Genomic DNA, 10,342 nt, shown 5'->3' with positions numbered 1-10,342 from the left:
TTCACAACACCTACTGCTCCTCTTGGGCAGTAGAATACGAGGAATAAATAAAATCAATTTTGGATAATCTGCCTGATTATAAGGAGCATTTCCCATTTCCTTGTTTCTTGTTTGTTTGTCTGTCTGTCTGGTTGGTTGTTTTGTTATTTTGTTTGCTTGGTTTTGCTTCTGGGACTCTTCTGTAGGTTTTGGCCCTGGCTAAATAACAATTTTACTCCCAACAGGAGGAATCAAAGGATCTTCCATGTGATGATGCCCTTGTGCAGTTGTCAATGGGAAGTTATGTGTTTTCATAACTCGCAGGCATATGAAGAGCGTGTGTGGTGTGCAGAGCTCCCACATACCCACATGAGAGTGGGTCAGTGCTAACCAAGACATTTTAAAGCAGAATTATTTGTATTATATACTTTGCTTTGCTCTAATACTGAGCACAAGCGGAGAAGGGAAAAGAAAAAGAAGTAAAACAGAATGACAAGAATAATGAAACAAATATATGTTCCAGGAACAGAGAAATTATTTTGACACCAGCTTTCACATTTTTTTATTATCACCCCTTTGGGCAAAGTCATTCAAAAGGACAAACAGAAAATCATACCGCAGACTGAGATACTGAACCTGCCTCTCTTAGCAGAATGGATGTGACAGATAAAATAAGACCTCAGGATCCAAGCATGGTAGAAAATATAAAAGTTGCTTTAAAATGTTGCAGATTTAGTAAGTGGGGAGATTGGTGAACCTGGTATTATTAAGGGGGCTGTTGCGTGACCCTACATTTTTCCTAGTGTTAATACAGGCAGATCGAGCAGTCACATCCTGAATGTGATAAGCAATGGCCAGGGACTGCTCCGGGACACACCAGAGCTCTTCCTGATGGGACCTGCTTTGCCATCTGGAGCATGCCCATGGATGCTGGAGAGACCCCCACAGCCTGTGCCGAGGGGGCTCTCGTACTGGAAAAAGCCTCACGTGTTGCTTTGCCCCTCTCTCAGCTCTTCCTTTATATATATATCTACCTCTCTCTCTCTCTCTCTCTCTATATATATATATATATTTTGTCCCTAAGGTGTACCACTGTAACAGAGGATGTTTTACTTAACCTTGAAGTTGTAGTACATGAACACCCATACAATTAAGAACTTTGGACCACTGGATTAACATTCCTCTGTCCTGTGGGGCTCCTTCCTATTCCCTTGAGACGTGCTTTCTAACTGCTTTTGGAGATACACCCCTGGCCTGCATGAACAAAGGTTGATCTTGTGTGTTATTATGGAAGGAAGAAATTTTCAAGGACTTAAAGGCTCCATCACCTACTGCATTTGAGAAAAATGTGCTCCAGGGGCTGTTGTGCTAGCTTGTGACTTGGAAGAGATGCTTCCACATCCTGTTCAGACTTCCCTCGTGACCTTCAGTGAGTTATTTAGGACCTGATCCTCCAGGCTCTTCAAAGGCCACAGCAAGGGATGTGTCTAACTTGCAGAAATAACAGCTGGCTGTGCAGCCTAGAATTTGGCAGGGTTTGGTTTATCCTGCTGAGAATAAGTAAGGTGAATTATGTAAGTAATAAGTAAGCTGAGGGTAGTTATGGTTATTTTAAACCAGAGATTTCTCTTATATCTTTACAACCTCCTCCCCACATCCCAGCCTCCAGCCACCGAACAGAACCAAGAGGACACGTGCTCTGAAAATGGGGAGGCAATGAGGTGATTCACACATCTCGGCTCCAACCCAGCAGGGACAAAGGCCCTTCATGTTTGGAAGGAAGGTACTGCAAAGCCACAGATGGAGATGGCATTTGTTTGGCGTGAACAGTACTGGAGACCGGGCTCAGGCACTGGGACATCGCCGTCAGCACTGTGAAATCATCAGAGGGGTCCTGGGCGTGATTAGGGCCCGAGGTTAAGCAATGCTGTCTGAAAGGTTCAGGAGCAGGCCTGGACCAGGGGACGCTGTGAGTAGGAAGTTTGCAAAGCTGGTTTGGAGGCTAAGAGAACCTGAAAGCAGAGGCACAGCCAGACCGTGCCAGCTGGCCTCAGGACCAGAGGATGGGCGCTGGCAGGAGTTCACCAGCACAGGTGTAGCCAGAGGAGTCGCCAACAGGCCTGAGTCATCGGCTGCTTGGCACCCATCAGCCACGTGGCCCTCTTCTGAGCTGTCCTTTTTTATGCCCTAAAGAGCAGCTGGCACCTCCACAGGGCCAGCAGGCCTCTGCTGCAAAGAGTCTGTGTCCAGGGGTAAAGACGGTAGATCTGGGCCAGAGGGAGGATGAAACAAAGGAGGATAGCACGAACTCCTTCATACTCTATGTGTAAGCACATTGCAGGTGATGAAACAGCGGTGAGGCGTGTGCTCTGGACAAAGGCATGTAAATACAGCCCAGGATATACAACAGGGATGGATTTTTAAAGAATCCCAGTGACTCTATCTGCCAAGCCCATTACAAACAGACTGTGTCCTGCACAGTTAGACTGAAGGAGGAGAAGAATAAAAGAGTTGGGTTTGAGCCCTGAGAAGTCCGACCAGCTCAAGCTCTTCACACAAGCAGCAGGCAACCTTTGCGAAAACTGGTGAGGTTCAGACTTGCACTTCATGTCTACAGAGACATTTCTGGTCTCAGCCCGAAGACACACCTCACGATACCCTGAAGAACTGTAATTTTAGCTCCTTACTTCCTCCCTTCACCCTCCCTACTATCCAAAATCACCATGCCCCCATTTCATCACTATGTTTCTCCTGCACCCAGAAGGTAACTATGACTGCATTTAAACTCCCAGAGCTGAGGCCTAATATTTTGACTTGGTTTAAAACACACTAAATAAATAAATAAATAAATAAATCTAATTTTGGCCTTATTTTCTAGGGAGAATCACACTGAGGTGAGTGCATCTATACAATATAGGAGCCCCCAGCTCAGGTGCTGCACAAGCATGGCCAACGCTTCAAAATGAGACCTCTGGCCAGCAGGTAGATGGTTGCTCAGGGAAAACAAGATGGACGTTGAGACATTTGTCAAGGACTGCTTAAAGGCTCAGTGAAAAAAGGATGATTCATGGCGAGAAGAAACTTTACAGAGAAAATCAACCTTTCCACAAAAAGACACTTGCTGGGAGAATGTTGGCTTGAAGTTTAAAAGAAAATACCTCGTGGAAAAATGTTACAAATCTAGTGTTTGAAAGGTCTTTTCTTGCTGCGGTTCCGCCAGCTGTCAGGCTGTATCAGGTGAAGGCAGAGGGCTTTGCTTGGTTAAGTCAATGTGATCGTCCTTGTAATGCTGGCCTGACTCTACAGAAAGAAACTGCACACAGGAGCACATCACAGCCGAGCTCTTGTGACAACCAGCAAAATGACACTTTAGGCTGAAGGATGGCAGGGAAACAGGAAAAAAATATCTAAATTTGGGCATAAAAAAGCCATGGCAAGCTCATGTGGCTGCATTCTCAGCTTAATTCTTGTTCAGGAGTTGTCTTTTTTACTGAATCCTGACTTCTCCATGTGGAGACATGATCCAGTAGAGATATTCTGTGTTTTGTTTTGTAAACTGAAGTGCATTTCCATGGGTAATGCATGAACTGTCCAACTTAGTCCTGATCTTTAAACATTAACTACAGGTTTGCTGTTTTTCACCAGGACCAAAGGCAAACAAGAAAACGTAATTTGCACAAAAAAGTCCTCAACTCTTCACTGTGGAGCAGGGCTAGGACGGAGCTCCTGAGCCCCACAGTCAGATGTTCACATTACATTAATACTGAAGGGAAATTAAGAAATGGGGGGAGAAAAAAATATCTCTCTGCATCAGTGCATAACAGCATTATAATAACTTTATAGAGGAAGGATAATGCTTAATGGATTCAGAATAAAGGGAGGAACTGGGGGTCCCCACTGAATGTCACCTTTGAACACTGTAGTGCTATATTTTTGATATAATTCGAATTTGTGAAGGTCTGATTCACTCACGCTTCAGTCTCTGAAGTGAGGAGGTACAACACTGGGGTCACAGACAGAATAAGAGCAAGTCAGTGAATTTAAAAGAAAAATCACATTAGTAGATCGGAACACGGTGTCAGTCTCAGCACCTCAAGGACAACTCTCGCTGCTGCACAGGGCACTTGCACTCAGGCTGATTTGTACACAGCTGACAGAGGATTAGTGAATGCATAGCTGCAAACTGCTTCAAGATTTCTATGTGAGAGGAAAGCAGGTGTCAAACATTATTATTTACACTAAGTAATTGTGTAAAGAAAATCCCAGAATCACTTCATTGTTCTACATTTGCAAATGTATTCCCTTAGTGATCCCTTTTCAGCCCTTTGGAGCTATAAATAGGTCTGTAAGTTTAAGAGCTGGAAATAAGCCACCAGAACTGTGGCTGACTGTAGTGAGGAGGGGTTATGAATTTGGGGCTGGGGGAAGGGACTGGATTAAATCACAGTGGGGCAGGGAGAGCTGAAGCCAGGCAGCAAGTGGTTGGAAGGAGATGGTGGGCTGGCATCCCCCGGGTGTATTGGGCAAGGCATGGAGGGCAGTGGGAAGAAAAGCAACACAAAATCAGTAAGAGCAATATGATGTGTGCCAGTTTTTAAGCCCAGCTCAGGTTTTTCAAAATAAGCAGAGATAACTATAAAAGGGCTGTGCCTAGCTAGACAAAAATAGTTATGGGTTAAGTACACAGAGGAAAAGCACAAGCAAACAGACCTATGCTGTAGGAATTTCTTTATTCAAGTGGCAAGGCCCGGTGTTTCTTGAAGCAGATGTTGCACTGCCAGTTGTTGTCTTTACTATAAAAGGCCAGCAGTCAAGCTGCGGTGGCCCATGAGAAGTGAGTAGCTCTTATAGAAATCAGTAAGTCCATAGTAAAACCCACAGCACCTGCTGGAAGAGAGGCAGGTCACAGTTCTGGTTGTCTTCCCTCCTTCGGCTGCCATCAGCAGGCTCCGAGGGGTCACGGACTGGTGCTGAGGTACAAGGGGACTGCTGGGCTAGGATCTCTTCTGCCCAGGGAATTTGGAAATGCTCTACTGGCCTCGTGGGCTGTACAGACTCTAGGGACTGAACTCAGGACTTCATCTGCTTGTAGCAAGACATCTGGAAGTGATAGAGTGCTAGAGCATACAGCATTGGGCTTCTTCCAGGGATGGAGGCCAGTCTTCAGGCTTTTACCCTATCTGACAAAACCTTTGGTGTTTTTCGAGGCCACAGGTCTGGTGCTACCCACTGAGAATCTAGCACAGACTAACCAGTCTTTGTCTGCTTACAGAGGAATGTTTATTGTCACAGTATAACTGTGACAATACTAATAACACTAAGGACATTCCTCATGAAAGTTTGCTAGCAAAAATAATTTTCAACATCTGTAGTATCTAGAATGGTCACATTTTTCTGGCCAAGAACTGTCCAAAAGGGACTTTAAAGCCATCCTCCTCCAGGATTGTTCAGCAAAGTAGAATATTGAGGCCCACAAAATGGCCCAGACTCTGCATCCAGCCTGATGCCTGCTGAAGACACTGAAGTAGCTCTAGTGACTTCTGCACGATGCTCTCTAGATTTATTATCCACCTCCTCTGTCTTTAACCAGCGTTTCTAATTAAATCTCCTCTTCACAACAGCCACCTGGCAGGATTCCCTGTGCATTTTGTCTGGACTCTATCTTTTGGGGGATGACAGCCTACCAACACCAGTTTTTTTGTGTGTGCTAAGTGAGATGCAGGGACCCTGGCTGGCGGGTGGAGACTGTGGGGATTCAATGATGGCAGAGCTGTTGACTTGTACATGCTCAAGTGAGTTTGTTCTTTTTTTCAAATGCCATTTTTACAGACAGAACAAGAGAAGTGAAAGTGTTGTCGTTTTTTTTTTTTTTCCATCTTCTTTTTTCTCTTCCTCTTCTAACGATGATCAGTTAATAAGACACTGCCCATGTTCTTAAGTTATTTTAATCCCAGTAGGTCAGGGTTGCTTTTTCAGTCTTTATATACAGAGAACAGAGAAGTTACCTGCCCTTAAAGGCTCATGCGGTGAACCCGTGGTGGAAGTGGGAATGTCTCCGAGCATCTCTTCCTGGGCAGCCTGTCTTCTCCTGGTCCCACTTTTGTCCCCAAGTGCATAGTCTGAAATAGGGCTTGGGGGTGACAAAGCAGTGCAGATATTGAAAACCTCACATTGTCACACCAAGTGTACAAAAGTAGACAGTATTGGGAAGGCAACAGTCCCATCTTCTGCCAGGGACTTCCCAAAGCATTGATCCTCCATTGTCAGAGTGGTCTGCAGAGGGACAAAGACAGGAGCCAGACAAGCAGTGAGATGGGGGTGAGACAGGCAGTGCTTCACTGGGGAAGGATCATGAGCACAAATCCAGTCCTGGTGCCGGCAGCCTGGCTGCTGAGCTGATGGTGCTGCATGGGCATACGTGATATAGACTACCTGCGGAGGCAGATGTTGCACGAGGCACGGCTGCCATTTCATCACGCTGACGCCAGGATGAACGTGGTTGCACGCATACTGCTCCTGCTTGGAGTCGCAGTGGGCGGCAGGTTTGTATCTGAAAACCATTTCTCACTGCTGAGTCACCCCTTGGTGCTGATGCACTCCCAGATCCCAGGCAGCTGTGAGGCAGGTGAAGGAAATGGCTCAGAAAGCGTTTCTGAATCTTAGAGTGAAAGTGAAGAAATCAGGCTGAATTCTCCCAGGAACAGGAAAAGAGGGAATCAGGACGAAGGTAAAGGCATTGGACTTCACAGATCTGGGTGGCTCATCCTTTAGATCTAATTAATGAATCTTCTGTGCCTAGTCTCATTAGCTGAGAAGTTAGACCATCAGCTTCACGTGCTCAGATGTTCAAGTGCCTAGGAAAAACAGACCTGTGATGTCCAAATCATCCTCCACTTACATGGAAAGTCTGTTGTCAATAACCCTAAAGTTAACACTTACCAAACAGAAAACGCTTGTACTTTTTCAATCACCACAATGGCATTTTAGATTCAGGGCTTGGCTGCTGTTGGAAAGAGCATAGAGAGTGAAATTTAGTATAGATGCTATTGGGTAATACATTCCTTAATGGCATTTTTAGAGCATTCACATTGGCAATAAAATATAGAAAGAGTTAGAACACAGGACAGCCTTCACTGGAAATGGAAGAGGAAAAAAAATAATCACAAGAGCTTTTCACTGATGTGGGCTGTGGCATCGCTCTATCTGCTGCTCAGAGCAGCCATTGTTTCCAAAATACACACAGCACAAATCCAGCAGAGCAAAACTTGAATAGCTAGTCATGGTCCCCTGGATTTAAATAGCTTGCCGACTCCCTATGGAAAGGGACACCAAAAAATAACTAAATCTGCATCACTGGAATATTCCAGTTGTCCCTCAAATCAACAAAACTCTGCAGAAACATTTGATTTTCAGTTGTTTCTCACTGGAACGATAAAGGTTTGGTCACAGTGCCCAGAGATATGTGAAACTGTAGATCCAGCTCTCAGCATGACGGAGGTGGTATTTATTTGTCTTTACCCCTTGAGAGCGGGATGTGATTTATCACAAAAGAACGGCGAATTTCACAGGATGGTATCAGGCTCCATACAGTTTCGTTGTAAAGGTCAGCGTCAAGCAGGCAATGTTTTGCATGGTCCTGGGAATGTTTTAGGATGTATTTGAATATTATGCAAAGGTGAAAACTCAGGCTCCATTGAAGTTAATTCCAAAATTCCTGTTGACTTCTCTGGAGGCAAGTTTTCTCCCAAAGAATCCCTACATACATGCTTGTTCCCTGGAGCTTTGCTTTAACAGCAATGTTTTCCACATGGGACTAGAAATAGAGAGAAAAAGAAAGGGAAATAAAGGTGTGTAGGAGAGAGAAGAATCAAAGCCTCCCTCACCCATCCCTTTCATGGGAGAAGCTCCTGATGATACCCTCAGGCTTCCACATCTGTGTTCTTCTCTTCCCTGTGCTCTCACAGCTCTCATCCCTTCAGTGCAAAGGAGTCCACAAGCAGCCCATTGCCTCAACCTGGTTATTCTCCACCACCAGCACTTCTTACCCAGTGGGATCAGCCAAGTGCCTCGACAGCATCCTGACTTCTTATTTACATTTAGGTTTAGTATTAAAATGTGGACAAGGCTGTCACGTGGCTGATCACTGCCTTGTGCCCACAAGTGAGGTGAAGATGAAGGCTTGTTTTTGTGAGCAAGTCCTGCCTACGGTCCTGATTATAAATGTGCTCCACTGGGGCTCTACCTGAGGAAGACTACTGTACTGGGTTTACATGGCAAGGGTTTGCTGCAGCCCATGGACAGCCCCCGCAGGAGCAGGCCCCGGGCCGGAGCTGCAGCCCGTGGGGGACCCGTGCTCCTGGGGGACGGACCCCGTGGGACGGAGCCGTGTGGGAGCAGTTCCTGAAGAGCTGCTGCCTGTGGGCAGCCCCCGCAGGCTCAGTTCGGGAAGGACGGCATCCCGTGGGAGGGACCCCACGGGGAGCAGGGGCAGAGAGGGACCGTGAGGGAGCAGTGGAGATGAAGCATCAGGGACTGAGCGCAGCCCCCATTCCCCAGGCCGGATCTCTGGCGGCCATCTTGTCCAGCCCCTGCTCAGGCAGGGACACCCAGAGCAGGGTGCCCAGGCCCTTGCCCAGGCAGCTTTTGAAGATTGCAGGGAGACTCCACAGACTCACTGGGCAACCCTCCATGACCCGCACAGTAAAGGCTCCATTTTTCTGGTTCCCAAAACATGTTTGGTCATAAGCCGTCATTAGATAGTCTTGTTATCTACAGAATTAGCCAAGTGTGTCTCATTTGTCTTCAAGGACAATCTACAGCCAGGCTTTCCTCAGTGAAACTGTACGTGAAACAAAAGCAATTTTCTTACATCAGTGAAAGATACCTGCTATTTCACTTAAATGCAAGTTGCAGTACTTTGTGAGGCTGTTGTGCCTGGAATTTCAGATGTTTTGTCAGGAAATCACTGCTTGGAGAAGAGCTGTTTCAGGGGGAGAGAGAGCTACATTTGTGAGACCTGCACGGAGAGCCCCAGCTCCCAGCAAGCTGCAGCAGTGCTGCCTGCCACGGAGACAAGATCCCATCAGTCAGCTGCTGGTGGCATCCTGCTTCTGGGACAGGCTGGAGCAATTGGGTTGTAATCCGATTGAATTTTGGCCCGAACACAGCCTGGGAGACTCACTGCTGAACCATTTCACTCTGACAGCTGGCAGCAGCGCGTGGATGGGGGGAATGCCTGCTGAGCTCTCAGGGCAGAGGTAGATGCAGGCTTTCACAGAGCCTGCCAACATGAGAGACACCTGCTCCTGCCTCCCAGCTCCCACCTGCAGATAAAAGCCTCAGCAACTCTCGAGATGGAAATTTTCCTATCGCTTGTGAAATGCAGGAGCCCTCAATTTCTGCCTGTGGAAAAAACAAAAACAAAAAAAAAAACATCCCTTCTTTTCTTCTCTACTTCGACCATTGCAAAAAAATAATTTGATAGCAGTCTGCTTTATTTTCAAGGATTAACTTTTGCTGAGAGGGTCTTGCTTCAGATCAATGCATGGAAAATACATTAAATCAAACAAATCAATGCAGTGCCACCTCTATAAAATCTTCATTACCCACCTCCACATACAATATGCTGTTATCACAATAGCCAATTCCTCCTCCCAGCAATACAAGTAGGAGACTTGCTACTAACAGCAATAGAGAGTGCGGTGAATCCTGAAGAAATAAGATAGCAACCTGGCAAACAAGGCTCTGCCATTACATAGACTGCAATGGTATAAATAACCCCCTGTGTCTTCAAAAATTAATGCTCCAAAAGCTCTGTTTTATTGGGATGCCAGTGAGACGAGCTGACATAGTGTTTCAAAGAGCTTATGCAGCAGCAGCCATGCATGTAATGTGCCCGCTGTGTATGGTCTGTGTGGGAGCAGGAGCACCAGCTTTCACCTGACAGACAGCGTGGCACAGATGCACTGCAAACCACCAGTCCTCCCTGGCACACTTGGCTTCTGGTCTGTGATGGAGGGATGGGACCAAGAAGGAAGGCAAGCCCACTGAGTGATCACAGTGGGAAAGAGACAACAAAATCTGGAAACGTGTTTCCTATTTTTTTTTTCTTTTTTTTTTTTGGTACCACTAGGCTCAGGCTGCATTGGCAGTCAATGCATGATTAATGCAAGAACCCTTGTAAAATTACTTCATCCAGCTGCATTTCAGTCAATTCATAAATAGCAATGGGGGAATGGAACATATTTGTCGCACTAGCCCTGATAAATATTTTAGATGCACTGCTTGCCATCTTTGCATTTACTTTATTACTTGGAAAGCTCAGTACCTTTAAGAGCAAAGTTGCTGAAATCAACTGAAAGTT

General features: G+C 46.1%; 1 long non-coding RNA gene across 1 annotated transcript; it reads right to left on the bottom strand.

The window, feature by feature from the left end:
• Positions 1-5,752: 5,752 nt before the first annotated feature.
• Positions 5,753-9,678, bottom strand: LOC311430836. Its single transcript, XR_014689053.1, has 3 exons — positions 9,413-9,678; positions 6,919-6,982; positions 5,753-6,833 (listed from the first exon to the last, which is right to left on the bottom strand). It is a non-coding gene; the product is annotated as an uncharacterized lncRNA (long non-coding RNA).
• Positions 9,679-10,342: the final 664 nt, after the last annotated feature.

This window comes from Aythya ferina (genome assembly GCF_964211825.1).
Source record: "Aythya ferina genome assembly, chromosome: 2".
Lineage (NCBI taxonomy): Eukaryota > Metazoa > Chordata > Aves > Anseriformes > Anatidae > Aythya > Aythya ferina.
This window is presented reverse-complemented; position numbering and strand designations above follow the sequence as displayed.